We start from the raw sequence: 15,521 nt of genomic DNA, 5'->3' as shown, positions 1-15,521 counted from the left end.
CCGCTCAGAGATAGTTTAAATTTGATTAAGCAAGTAATTTACTGATACGATCGCAGACGCAATATTCTTTTCAATAGAACATTTGATTGGTGGTAGGGATTGCAACAAATGAGTAAGTCTAAAGTAAAAAGGGTGCTTATTAAATATTAAACCTCATTTGACTTAGGGTCGTATTCCAGAACTCTACTCAATGCTCAAGTCAGGATTTGAGCACACTTGAGTATGATTTCAAGCACTGGAAATACGACTCTAATGGCAAGGGCTTGAGTATGATTTTCAGTGCTCACTGCAATATTCAAGTCCTGACTTGAGTATTGAGTAGAGTTCTAGAATACGACCCTGTTGTGCCTTTGTGCGCGTTTTACAGTAATGTATACGAAAGCTCGTTGATAGCATACAAGTCGCATGTGTTCATGCATTATGTGTCACCTGAAATGTGTGTAATATCCAAACATGATGACATGTTTGCAATAGCTGTTTTAATTACTCTTTGTTATCTGTACTAACATGCTTTCTAATTCAAATAGATTGTACGTACCTACTAAATCATATTGTAGATACGACGAGATGCATACATAAAAAGGAGAGATCCTTTTTTTATGATACCAAGTGACGAGACGAACAAGTCGTGCGCCTGCTGGTAAGCGACACGCCTGTCTGTGACAGTTGCAGTGCCACTCGGGGATTTAAATAGCAAAAATTTGAGGTGCGCTGCCACTGTGCCCGTCACCCTGAGACATAAGTTGACGAGTTAGTTAATTACTACTTAAATACAATGCACTTGAAGTGCTGATGACTTTTTTGAGTCATCATTTTGCTAACAAACTAAGTGTTTACGAGTCATATTTACATAAAGGACTAATTAATATCCGCGGCTTTTTTCTTTGAAAAATAAATCATTGCTTCCTCATTGTATACGTGACTGATGACAAAATGTTGTGTATCTGTACCTTTTTTTGCCCTAACGATTGTCACGAAAAATATATTATAGATATTTTCATAAAGTATGTTAAGGGTTAATTAAGCTGTTCATGGACAGTAACGGCGTACATGGAAAGTACGGGGTACCTCGTTTTACTACATGGACTTCAAAAAACCAACTAAGTACGGACTTTATAGTGCGATTTCCAAGTGATTTCTGTTTAGTTGTCCGCCTACTACTTCTCCATACAACACAGAAGTATAAACAATGTTAATATAGAAGATAGTACAAACATTTTTTATTATTTCAATATAAGCTTTGGGTATGGCACAAAAAAGTTGAACCATTGTTGTGTTTTATTGCGGTATTATTTATTACGTACTATATTACTGCATAAATAGAAAAATATTTTAACTAAGCAACGTTGAAGGCGAGTAAAAATCAACAAACATATCTACATTAGATAAGTTTTAAATAAATATATAACTTGCATCTTTTCAATTTAAAATTTAAAAATTTTAATTTCTGAAACAACAAACACTACCTATTTATATATAGCGTCTTGCATTTTTTTTCCTTCTTGCATTTGCATCGCTCTGACATTCCACGACCTTGTGCTCTGCATCGTCGCCAATCAAAGAGGTCGCGACACTTTTAAACAGACTCTTCACATCTTCATCAATTCTCTTCAATTCAATACAAAAATAACGAGCTAAACAACTCGTTTAATGCTCACTATACATTGCATCGAAGCACGAATTCTATTTTGTGCAACAGAACCTTTTTTAAGTCGTCTCTGACACTGGCTGTTGCAAAATAAATATTTCTTTTATTCCATTTTTTAAATACTTTATGACCATTGACATTGAAAACAACCAGTATTCATAATGTCAACTGTGTTATCACGAAAAAGCCTTGCGTTAAGTTTTTAATAATAGTGGATTTCGCCCATAGTCTAAGATTTCGCCTAAAAGTGAGCCAAAATTCTGTGTTGAAAATCGCATTTTTTTTATACCATCTATATATAGCGCTCAAACTAGCAATTTAAAAATACAATCCGTGTCACGTGCCATTTCATTTGGTATGAACAAAAGACATCAACGTCATCGCATTCCGTGCACAAATTACCAACGCTTTTAATCTTCGAACATTATGTGTATTCGAACCTTGTTTGTATTTCCTAATTATTTCGTAGTAGTTTTTTGTTTTTTTTTTCAGAAAGTCCACCAGTCAAGCGAAGCGAATAGAAGTACGCCATTCTCTGACAGACAGACGTATTGATATGTATGTTTACTTTGTTTCATTCCCTCTCGTACATCTCGCACGTCGATTATCCTTCTTAACCGACTTCAAAAAAAAAGGAAGAGGTTCTCAATTCATCTGTATGTTTTTTTTGTATGTATGTTACGCGATAACTCCGCGATATTTGGGAACCGATTGTGTTGATGTCTCTTTTTTGTTGGAAAAAGGGTACCTCAGTAATGGTCCCATTTAAATTTGATGAAAATATTCCACCTCTAAGGGTGGAACTAGGGGATGAACCCGGTAAGCCGGAAGTCTTTCTGGTAACCGATTTCAATAAAACTTGGCAAATAGATGTTATTCCACGAACTTTTGAGGTCAGTTTTTTAGTACTCTTTATTTTTAATATAATTAATCATTGCATGCCGTTGGTTTGTACTGAAGTACGGCCCATTACATTATTTATTGAAAGAAAAGATACAACCTACTAATGCCATGATTTTAATATTTGAATTTAAATCGACAGTATCCGATAAAATGCACGTAGGTAATACTTAAGTACCCACATAATATGAATGTATGTTAACGTTAATTAAACCGCACGCCGTTGTTATTAGAGTCAAATAAATTAACGTAGTGTTAATTAACCATAATCCTCTTTATTAAGTGGAGTGTATAATATCGAATACCTTTACGGACGATTTTTTAAATTTAGCTAACCAGTTCGTTAAAATTCAGTTTATATACTTACACACATCAAAAAAAGTTTGCGATCAGTTTGAAAACTTAACATATTTTTAATATGTGGAAATATTATTAAGAAATATGTAATAAATAGTTTTTTTGTTAAAAGTACAACATTAAATAAATAATTAAAATTAAAAACAAATAATAGTATCACTAAAGAGGTTTTTGAAATATTTTTAGAAATTAAAAAATATTTCAAGTTTTAAAAGTGATCGCAAACTTTTTTTGATGTGTGTATTTACTGGTAAAGTTTAATACCTTCCACGAACTTTCAACACACAATGGCAATCAATATGTATTTATAAAATAATAATGTTTGTTGATTGTAGACCAATTTGACTGCCGCGAACATGCTGAAAATGAATCTGTGTTTTTTTATAGTAACACCAGAGATATCGGCCTATATATTGTTTTCGGATATATTGTTTTTTTTAAATAAAATGGAGAGAGGATGGTCGGTTCCTTTTTAGAAAATGACTTGTGTTGTATGGCGCTATAAAAATTATGACGTCACAAACGGGAAATGTTGTATCTTTCAAACTCCTGTTTTCTGAATGCCCATGACTATTTTAGTTTTCAACAAATTTCCATTTTGTATATTTGAGGTTATCAGCTCAAAAGTGGTGTAACTAACTCATATTGATTTTTTTCCTACAATATTACTTTAAATTATTAATTAATAATTATAATATCAAGTGACGGGACGAACAAGTAGACGTGCGCCTGATGGTAAGCTACTCGCCTGGCTATAACAGTTGCAGTACCACTCAGAGCTTTAAATCGCAAAGATCTGACGGGCACTGCCACTGCGCCCGGCACTTTAAAACCGGAACATAATAATGCTGACATTACTGCTTGCCATTTTCATATATAAAAAATAGTAATCATTAAACATTTATGTACATGGAAAAAGCATCCATATAATACAAAATAATTGTGAATCTTGCAGAAAAAGATTTGTGTGGGTTACACCACTTTTGCGCTGATAGTCGTATTTGTCTATGAACTTTGTGCTAATCAAAAGTATTTAATTTTAATCTTCGATTTTTGTCATATCGTGTTACGTCTCTTACTATCCAATTATCGTAATTAAATAAATAGATTAGTAAGTAGTATGTTTACTAACCCATAGACATTGCCATAATATGTAGGTATTTTCATAATATGTAGGTACATACTATTTAAGTACACACTTCTCAAAGAGCGTTTACACGGATTTATTTCGGCCATTGTTTGTGATCGAACTCCGTTTACACGTAGGACAGTCTTATCTCAGGAATGTAATGTATGATAATTGCTAGTCAGTCTCTTCACCACGCCCGTCCTAATGTATTTTTACATACCCAATGTTTACACATTGAGATGAGTGTAATTACGATACGGTAGGCGGCCCACCGCTCCTTTTTGAACTCGCACAATCATCAACACAATCCTTTAAACCTGATACTCAAAACACTTTCAGATTTCCTCTTGATTTCTCCAGTCCACGCATAATTCTCGGAAATGCCAACATATAAATTATTTCTTTTATTGTCATTAAATATTCACAGAACGAGTTAAACCTGTAGATGCATCGTGCATTAACACAAATACCGAGTAACCTTAACATAACAGCCTTAACTCCATTTACAGCGCACCTATTTACGTAGCAACACCAAGCAACACTTTCCATTGCGTAGTAAACAAACGTGAAGTAACTGCGCAGTTAGAACACGTCTCATCTAATTGTTGAATGCCAGATGAAAGTAAAACGGAGTGGTAAACATGATGAATATTGAGTCGGCCGGCCCCGGTCCTACCCGGTCTACGCCTATCACTTTTTCCAATCAGAATATTGGACAATCGCTTCTTGCCTCAAGAACACCTCGAAGAGTTCCGCGAAGTGTCCGGTCGTCTGAGATATTGTGTATATTTACACATTCGATCGTTTTTTTTTTACCTTATTGACTCACGCGTTAATCGGTGACGTCACGTGTATGAGTAACCACGAGAGATCGCGGCTGTCGGTCACAGAACTGATTACCTGGCCCGGAATTTGGGTAAGACGGAGGTTCTTTTAGAGACGAGAGCCACATAGCTTAATGCATGTGCATAATATATAATTTGTACACAAACAATTAAACATCTTTCTTACTATACTTCTAAGATATTAAATAGCACCCATTGGAACACCGTTAGCACTTTTAAATTATGCATCGTTTGAAAATATAAATGAGTTTTAATTAAGTTTAAAAGCATCACGGGGGGAAAAGAAAGCAGAGTGCTATAATCACAACGAATTAATCATTTTCGTCGACTAAGTAACACGACCAGTTCTTATTTAACTTTGATTCGCAGCTGAGTACTTAATAGTAGGTACCAAATCGCTGTGATTAAAATAATCGCAACTATTTTTTGCAATGACACTAATTGAAATTAAAATGTAAGTATTATAAATAAATAGTAAAAGTGCAGTATACACTATCAAAATTGGTCTAAGATTAGATTAGATTGGTCAAAGATTATTACTATTACTAGATATAGATTTAAGATAAATTTTAAAAATATGATATAGAGCGACAGAGCTTAGTATGTAGGTACTTAGATAATCAAACTCCAGGTCGGGCGATCAAAAATTTATTGAAAACATTTTTGTAGTTATTGTTTACAGATGTTTCATTTCACAATAACTACTAACTCTACAAAATATGTGAATTTAATCCTTGTTACCCGTACATAACCAAGTTACATTACCAGCACTGGAAGACGAAAAATGATTCATGCTACAAAACCATGTGATGTAGACGGAATGTTTATTCCCCTTTCTTCTTTAGGCCAGTCCCATATCGTTCTACATAAGTTTTGTTTATAGTTACCCTCCCTATCGACCTCTTGATTATACGGAGAGGCTACTATAACCTGTGCAAGCAAGGCCGCACATGGACCTTCTCAGTCAGGTCCTGACCCCAGATCAGCCTGTTTGCACAGACTTCATCCGGTTCTCTAAAGGCTAGTTCGTGCACCCGAGGCTCACGACTACGTGAGCCTCGGGTGCACGTACAGCACCCTCCCTATTTTCCAGATAGGTACCAGGCACACTCACTTCCCGTCGCGCATTGCGCAACTAACGGTTGCCACCGCTAAGTATCGACTCTAAAGTCTAATCTATTCAAATCTCCCTTTGGTGGCGGAGCTGTAGGCACGCTCACCTCCCGATGCCGAAGCGTCTCTTCAGTTCCCAGACCCGCGTAGGTGTCTGGGAACTGAAGAGACCGGATGATATCTAGCTCAACCTCTACTAGCTCTCCGGGCTAGCGTTGGAGATAAGTACCCATCGCAGTGTAATGCGACATTGCCCGGACATAGCTTCCGACTTAACTCACGTGTCCCGCGCCTTAGGCCCTAGTCTAGACCGCTACTAAGACGCGCTAGTTGATCACTCCGGCCAAATGTTACCGGGGCAGACGAACGTGTTCATCCCTACAGCTAACCACAAACCTCGGTGAGTCCATACCCAACGGGACGCCGTGAAAGCGTATCACTGGCGGAGGGCTTGGCCTGGACGCCAGCCTTACTCTGGTCCCGGGATTACCGGGGACCCCGTAGTATCCTCGAAACTCCCTATCTCTCGGGTCGGCAGATATGGACCTGGTTTAGGCCAGTGGGAATTACGATTACGATCATTGACTTATATGATTACGATGATGATTTTGTAAATCATGAACCTATATAAATTTTCATATAAATAAGACTTCGAAAAAGTTTTCTACCCACTTTAGCTATTATTAATTAAAAAATTATTAAGTAAAAATATAGTTTGGGATATTAGTTTTGGTCTTGGCAAACACCAAACGCAGGCTATTAGCATCACTGGTTGTTCCCAATTTAGACTTTTGGCAGTGCCAGAGTTCACATCTAGACATAAAAGTCGTTACGAGTAGGTGAAAAACTAAACATTCACACCTGCATACTGTGGGATAGCGGGAACTTGGGAGGCGTGGGAGATTAATTCCACAATCTAAATAGAATATAATAACGGTTAAAATCACAGTTGATAGTTTAAACGTATTTCTTTAATTTGTTTATAGTCGGACTAACTTGAAGACGATGCGAGGTTTATTAAGGAGAGTTAGTTTCAAAATGTTTATTGGTGATGAGCGTAATGATATCAAGCCAAAATGATGTCATTGGCAGTTTATAGTATGTAATTGTAGTAAACATATACATTATGTACGATATGTCTATTTGTCCAGCTGCGGCCTTCTGAGGTCGTGCTATCGCCTGTTCGTATCGACAAACTTTTTATTATTTACCGTACTGCAAATTCCACTTCAAGACTTTCACTATAGTCCTTCGTTAAATGTTATTTAGTCAGTGAGCTTGTTACATTTTTGTATATACAAGACAAACACACGTTGCATGCCAGAGGCCAGCGGCGCGGGCACAGTCGAGATGTCGCAAGCGTTGGCGTTTGCTTTATTGCACTCGGATGTTTGAATAATCTATACTATGACATAGCGCCATCTGAATAATCACGACAACTAATCAATGTTTAACTAGTTCACTAAAATACTTACGAATTATTACAAACGTTTTTAAACCATCAACTGTCAAAGTGCTATGTTAACTGTACTTAGTTATTGTCGGTAAAGCCGCCTTAAAAAGTTGCTGATGAATTTTATAGTTTCATGATAACTCTACAACGGGAATGAATCTTTTTAAAAATGTACTATTGTAGTAATGTATTATTTATTATATTATAATAATATGACTTAATAAGCGTGTGTTTGAAAGTTTATATTTACCAGTTTCATTTATTTTTCAATTATTTATTTTTACTCATTATGTTTTGCATTTCTATATTTACAATTAGGATTGCTCTAGTTTATTAGCTACTTTTAAAAGAATTAGACCCATCTTAGCTACAGACTATGTACTTCTAGTATATGTAATGGATAGGATAGAGCTGAAATGTTGGTCGTCAAGGATAGTGGTGATTTAAAAATCTCTATCGATCATTTTAATGCGTGGATATAAAATTGAATACTTGATAATCTCACTGTCATTAATCTTATGCCCGCAACCAAAACTTGTCCAGAATAAATCATTCCACTATGGAATTTAACCTAGCAGTGATAAGTATCGACTGTAAGTATCAGAGCAAATCCACATCTACTTGAACAAAACAAAACAACTGTACAAATAATTATCGCATACTTATATTAAACCTTCTGCGTATAAATACCTAAACTGTAAACACGCGTTCGGCCAATATTTCCTTAAAAAATACATATCTCAAATAATTACTTCGTTTTAGCGAATAAATATTGGAATCCACAAATAAGACCACCACTTTCGATTTCTTATCTCAGCATAATTTTTAGCATTTCGCAGGACTCTCCGTAAATATTGGTGAAGCTTCCTAATACGCAAAGGTTGTTGACCCAACTTTACATCATGGGTGAATGTTTGCACTCAGTACCAATTTCAAATAATTTCATTAATATTAATGAACGTAAATGTAAATACTGTTTTCCTTGTGAAAATTAAATATAAACCACGTTATTTCTGTGAACCGTCCTAGTCGGTCGCGTGCGCAAGGCGTAAACTTGGCACTTGCTTGACACCTTTCATTGCCGCTGTCACTGTCGCTCCAGAAAACACTCCTGTTTGTCGTGACTCCACTCAATGTTGGATAACAAATTGTATAACTCTCGGGTAATGTCAATAACCCCCAAAATGCAATGTAAGAACCTTGGATGTGTAAATATAAAACGGTTGCGAAAGAGTTGGCAGGCGTCCACCGCGACGCTCTGGTGTCCCACTGATAAGGCGGATTTTAAACGAATACAATCATCAAAAGCTAAGAATTGTTTCAGATACTTTGCAAAAGTTTCGAGTTTCAGAAATGTTCTCCATCATATTCATACTAAGCAAATGTACCTAGTAATAATTAAACAAATGATAATGTAATTACCATTCAAGATCCTGTGTCTTTTTTTTTTCGTTTTTTGACGTTAACTTTCGGCCAAGTTCCCCAAAGACATGTATCCATTAAAAATCTCAGTCAGCCCATATATCTATGAACAACTATCTAGAAAATTATTTTTCCGCATGCCAGCCAGCAAAAATATAAGAAAATTTTGATACCAAAAAAATTGGCAAAATACCAATCTCTATCACCATACGAAATTCTTGCGAAATTAGAATCGGGGCCGTGAAGGAATATAAATTTATTTATATAACAGAATGTAATGATTATGTAGGTCAAGAAAAAAACTACTACCTACATGAGGTTTATGTACAACGAGACAGCATCCAGGACTTTAATTCCTAGAAGTTGCCTAGTCCGCTACTGCATCATATTAATTAAAATCATATGATTAAGTATGTATCTTATAAATACGTTACTGTTCAGAGGAAGAACATACCTTTGTACGTATATATGATAAACTTTGACTTCACCAATATCGGCTTTCAATAGTACCTACAAGTGCGATCATTGGCAAAAAGACGACGACGCGACGGCTCTTCTTAAAATTGTCTGTGACATAAATGAAACGGATGTACACGATTGATCGCGGTGCCATATTGGCATGTTTATGAATGGCACACTGAACCGTGTCTGTTTCATCCACCCACTGACTTAAGATTCAGATAAAAAACAGACACACCCTGTCTATAGAAAACTAAACTAGGCAACTACATACTTTAAAGATCTGCCAAGAGCTATTTTCCCGAAACCTGTCATGTGATGACACTGATGACGCAGAACAATGTACATTTCTCCTATCACGAAAAAAAGGCATGAGGCAATCAAAATTAGTTTTAAACTCTAGGCCACAACCATTTCGTAATACCTACTGTACTAGGCGCTAGGGTAAATGTAAACATGAAAATTGTTGATGATCTCAAAACCCCTAGTGTACGTGTACTATACATATATAGGAATAATACAAAAATTTTAACTCAAATAGTTACAACTATACGCTTTTAACTTAACTTATTATGCGCCTTTTTAATTTGATTTGTAAGTGGCAAAACATCAATAAAAACAAAAAAAAATATGCAACAAAAAGTGTCCGGTTATCAAGATATAAAGGTATACCTACAGGTAGCGGTGCGAATTAGTAGATTTTAGATGTTAAACGAAAACCCTTGTTGGTAGGTCAATGGCATGACGTTTTATCTGGACTTCGTATGACTACGTTTCACGCCAATGAGCGGGAAGTGGTGATTGCAACTCACTCAAAACTTTTTAAAATAGGTAACATTTTTCATAAAATGCCTAGTAAAGTGTGAGTGTGACCTGAGCAGAGGCATTTGTAATCCACAAACACCCAGGAAAATATTTACACACACAGTGATAGGTAGATAAAAAGACACATAAGTCACATAACCTATTTACAAGACGGCGCAAGCAGAAAGATACATTTCTAACTTATTAAATACTGTTTCTGCACTTACATTTTACGGACAACCTCCTGGAACACTAAAATTGAATTTATCACCGACAATAACCGAATACCTAAACGATGAAATCATCATGTAAATAAAATTCCTGTAATAAACGTTTTTTTTAAACACAAACACTTGTGGGTAAACTTGCGCTATGGATCACAGCCATCACTGCTTATACCTAATTCTATTTATTACCGCAAAAGACACCAATGGCAACCCATCTCAGAATCAAATCACATTTAAGTAATATAAGGCAGAGTTTTAAGAACAAAATGTACTTATGGCATTTTTTTTATAGACAAATAATGAAAAAAATAATAAAAAAATGACGTAAAGTCTATTATTGCCTTTCATTGTATACTACAATAATTTGTCTTACGGTCTATGAGTCATAAAAGTGTTACGATTTCAATTTGCATGTATTAGCCAAACGTCGCGACGTCATATAAAACCATTGGCTATTGCAGACGTTGATTCATCGATGTAAAACCAAGTATCTTAACTTCTCAAAATTCGTATGTGATTGAAAGGGAATCGAAAAGGAAATGACGCACGATTAGCTATCGATATCACAATAAACACTGCTGTAAATGAGTGCAAATAAGTGCTACATAATGAACACAAACAGTAATTCATCGTTATCAAACTTCTGGTGAATGAAGGTTTTGTATTTGATATATTAACAATTGTACATTTTCTTAGTTGAACTCGTCATAAGAAAACAAAAACGCGAAACTATTTTTTCGGATCTAAGTCGCGTGTTTGTTTTTTCAATCAAGTAGAAAAACGTAATCCACCAGAAGTTCGATAACGGTTACTCTTTGATTATTTATTTACTAATGATTTTATTTATTTATTTATTACTCTTGTGTAAGAATTCGATATAAGAAAAACATTACATTTAGTCATCGTTTAGGTTTAGTCTGATGTGTTTTATCGGCCAACTTTTGTCAGAGAACAACTAACAGTGACCGATTCACTTTTATATTTCCTAGCAACAAGCTTTTAGAAATATGAACTGTTTCTGCACAGGGCATCGCTTTCAATCTGTAATCGAATGAATCTGTCTAAACCGAACCCCTCACCCTCTAGAGGTGAGTAAGTAGTATGACACCTGCAATGACACGACTCGATTACTCTCTTGAGTGGTTTGTTTGACCGTCTATGTGATGCAATTTTAATGCATTGATCCCAAACACATGACGAATTCAGCCCCATTTTTGTATGTACAACGTACGAGGTTTCAATATTTAAATTTAACTATGGCTTAGTCTGTCATTTTGAAAAAAGAAATCATTTTGAAAACGAAGGTAGACAGCGTATTAAACCTACGTAAATAATGTTATATGCTTATATGATAAAATCCTTCAGTTGACGTTTCCAAAATATAAGCTATAAAACATTTTACACGTTAATATGTGTGTATGTACAAGTGCCGTCAGTAAATTTGTTTTAATTGTTCTTCAATGTCAGAGAGAGGGGAAAATAAATAGACATTTATGAGTCTTAAATTAATCTATGTAGATAGCACAACCATAATGATATCATCTTGTATAGCTTGTATATCATATATATATATACACACACACACATTACATTAAATTATGTAGACCAAGCCTTCTCATTTGCTAAAGCATGGGGGGCCGTAGATAAACCAGCCCCCATAGTAAAATCTTTAAAACGCTTTATATTAAAACTGTATTGTGAGCCAATACAACAATGTACCACAAAGACTGTCAATTGGACCACTCATGAGTAATCGAAGAAGTGACTTAGCCGTAGTCGGCAGACGGTCAACTGACTCACCTCTTTAAGGTAGGGTAGAGGTTAACCCTAAACAGAATAACGAGAAGCGAGGTGAAACTAATATACATATGTAAATTTAAATCGTAGCTCTGTGTGACTCATTAATTTGTACGACGAATTGTAATAACATTAACATGTAATTAGACATCACTTGACGTTCAATTCTTTGCTATTTTTGTTTTTAAAATTAGCCGAACAAAGACACTTAAATAAATAATTACATGACAAACAAAATGTCGTTCATAAGAAAAAAATGTGAACAGATTCTGCGACGTGATGCCGTTGATGTCCTTTACTCAGTAACAATTAGTTTCCTAGCTGAATCGCTCACACAAATTTACTTAACAAATGTTTTTGTTTCTAATAACAGTCATATTTTATTCTGTTGATGATTTCATCGTTTACTCTAATATCATAGAGGATAAATTCAATGTAAACATTCCAGTAGGTCGACTGTAAAATGTAAAAGCAGATACTATAACTTAATTATGCATAACTAAACGCTGCCGTAGTTTTTTTAGTTACAATTGGGACACTTGTTTTACTTACTGTGTTATCTTATAACAATATCCAATGCACTAAAACGTCATTATCGTTAGCTAAAAGGAACTTAAGTACTTATGTTTGAACAACAACATATACATTATAATTGTCAGTCAATGTAAGTATACATTATATTATTTTATTATTTATCAATATTTTCATTTTTAAGATTTACATGGCGCGTTACATTTAATTGTGTTAAATAGTTCTTCTATTTGTAGACCTACCCGGTTTACTTTGAGTCGAAATAATAATATTCAGTAAATAACGTTTCAAGTTTATATTTTATCTGAAACGTAAATAAACCAGACTCGACCTTTATTAGTCTAATCATAAGAGCCTGCTACAAAGGACGCACCTCCTTAGCGGCCATGTAAAATGTCTTAAAATTTGCATATCTTCTTTCCTTGTTCATTGTTTGTTGTATCCTGATGAGGCATTTATTTTGTCACATAAAATACAATGTTGAATTTTCTTTCATATCAAGACAATATTCACATCTATGTATTGATTTCTCTGTTACCATCCATATGTATAATTATATTCTTTGTTACAAACTAAAAAAATAACAATAAGAAATATTGCAAAATAAACAGGTTTTAAGAAAGAGCTCGCGAACCTCTGCTGAGGCAGAGGCATAACATCACATTATAAAATCAAAGGGCTTGCAAGTATGAACGTTTTAAAATTTCCATTAGTTTGGGCCGTTGCACTCTGGCTGTGGACTCGTCTAACCGGCCCGCTATCAGTCCGCGGTTCGATTCATCGCTTCGCGCCCTCCAGAGCCCGACGGCGCGAGTATCACCAATCGTAACTTCAGGCCAAATTCAAAACCATAGCATAGAAAGTGCCTGCCCTGTGCTCCATCTATTTATAAGCTTGATAACGTCGAGGGCTAACATTACACGCTTAGTACGGTCTACATGAGCAAACTCAAAGTTTACAACAATATTGTACCTACTCCCTAAATGCAGAATTCAAAGCCGTACTCATATGCTCGGTAAAATGTGTGCCTGCCTACAGCTGCTGCGGTGGTATTATAAAAATACCTATTCAAGGTTAAAACACAGCAGCTGCTGTAGTCGTGATGTTAAGAATTTAGGTTTGGTACGATTCTGTTGATACTACAGGTGGCTAAGAAACTAATTACTCAGTTTCCATCCCTCCTGTATTATTTAATTAAGTGTTGAAATATTTCTCAGAAGTTTTGTGCAATATAATTAGTGTTGCTGCAAATAAATATATTTGCAAAGTTCTCTTCTTGTTTAATGTTATCAACACATCATCATCACTTTTCTGTCTTGGATCATTGCAATTGTTTTTCCCTCAATTAGAATGCATGATGACCTCCGTGGTCATCATGTCCGTGGTGTCGCCAACTCTGAGGTCCCGGGTTCGATTTCCGTCCGAGTCAATGTAGATAAACTAATGGATATTTGTGGTACCGTCGTTGTTTCCGATTTTCATAACACAAGTGCTTTAGTTACTTACTTTGTGATCAGAACAACGTACGTTGCGGTATGTTGTCCAATATTTATGTATTATAAGCCAAATGACAGCAAAAGTTTGATAAGGACACGATAATAAGGTTCGTGTACAGTTTTGTCAAGGACTTTCAGGTTTTCATAATCCTAGCATAGCCCTAGTTATTAGTAACCCTAATTGCCAATAGTTACGTGGTGTTAGTGCCAAAATATAAGAATGTGATCGAGTAATACTGACTCAGCGACACTGGCCCTACATTCTGCGCTTATGCAATCTGACTAGGTTTAATGGCTCTAAAGCTGTCTAGATTACAATATTGTGTCGCTCATTCATTCATTAGGAAAATGTATATCACTCTATGGTATTACATTAGTGACAAAGTACTTAATGGAATATTCGCAAAATTAACAAACTTAGATTTTGTTACTTAGATAAATATATTTTCGCGTTATACGTTTACTTATATAGTAATTCGAGCAGTAGCATGTTGCTGAAAACTTACTTCTAATGTTAGTTTGTTGACTGAATTTACTATTTCATACACAAAACATCTTTATTGTCATAAATATAGTATATATTCGTGCTAAAGTATTTGGCATTGTTTTAGGCATGCACATTCGTACTGCATTGTTTGCGAAATTCGATACCAGCCATGATTAAATTAAAAATTGATTGTTTCGATCACCACGACGTAAGCGGTTAAAATTATTTGATCGGAATGAGGAAAACATTTAAAATTTATAATGTCCTTCGGGTCATAACATCAGTCAAACTTAAAAAAAAATTTCAAGTTTGTCTAGTGCATACATATCAGGTTCATTCTTACGAGATTTGATCTCGTGTTTCGTAAAACTTTAACAGTAAGCGTAGTCCTAATTTAGCACGTAACCGGCGCTATTGATTCCACGAAACAGCTGTTTATTTTAAAACCGCGATGCGGTAACAAAATCCGCGGGGCTCGATTCGCGCCCCGCGAATTACATCGGCGGGATACTCACGTCGGGGGCGGTAGGGGCGATCGGAAAGGTTTTCTTCACTCGGCACTGTCAATCACTGGTTCAAAACACGCCGCGGGACCGTTTCGAAATAGGCGATCGCGCTCGCGGGATATTTATAGAGCGGTAATACGACACCGGCGCAGGCGTCGGCGTCGGTCGTTCGATCGTGGGTTTGATGCGAAGCGCGGCGCGCGAGTGCGGCCGGCGCGCGCCGTCGCCGCGGCTCGCCCCGCCGCCGCCCGCCGGCGCCCGCGGCTCGCGCGAACGCCGCCGACGCATTACCCCCCAACATATATCCGCCGCACAAAATCCCCGCGAGCGAAACCGCCTATTTCGAA

The 15,521-nt window shown here is 36.0% G+C and overlaps 1 protein-coding gene across 5 annotated transcripts in view; it reads right to left on the bottom strand.

Moving 5' to 3' along the window:
* Positions 1 to 15,399, bottom strand: part of LOC113236799 (PDZ and LIM domain protein Zasp) — a 36,416-nt gene extending 21,017 nt beyond the window's left edge. For 2 of the 5 annotated variants that reach the window (XM_026472986.1, XM_026472987.1), the window contains exon 1: positions 15,184 to 15,394. The gene's annotated coding sequence lies outside the window, so the exon portion shown is untranslated. Of the gene's footprint in view, positions 1 to 15,183 lie in introns of all 5 variants that reach the window. The other 3 variants (XM_026472985.1, XM_026472984.1, XM_026472988.1) reach the window with 3 other exon arrangements.
* Between the last annotated feature and the right edge of the window lie 122 nt (positions 15,400 to 15,521).

Source organism: Hyposmocoma kahamanoa, unplaced genomic scaffold (genome assembly GCF_003589595.1).
Source record: "Hyposmocoma kahamanoa isolate Upper Pololo Valley unplaced genomic scaffold, ASM358959v1 92, whole genome shotgun sequence".
In the NCBI taxonomy this organism is placed as follows: domain Eukaryota; kingdom Metazoa; phylum Arthropoda; class Insecta; order Lepidoptera; family Cosmopterigidae; genus Hyposmocoma; species Hyposmocoma kahamanoa.
Note: the sequence above shows the minus strand (reverse complement) of the source record. Positions and strands in the feature narration are given on the sequence as shown.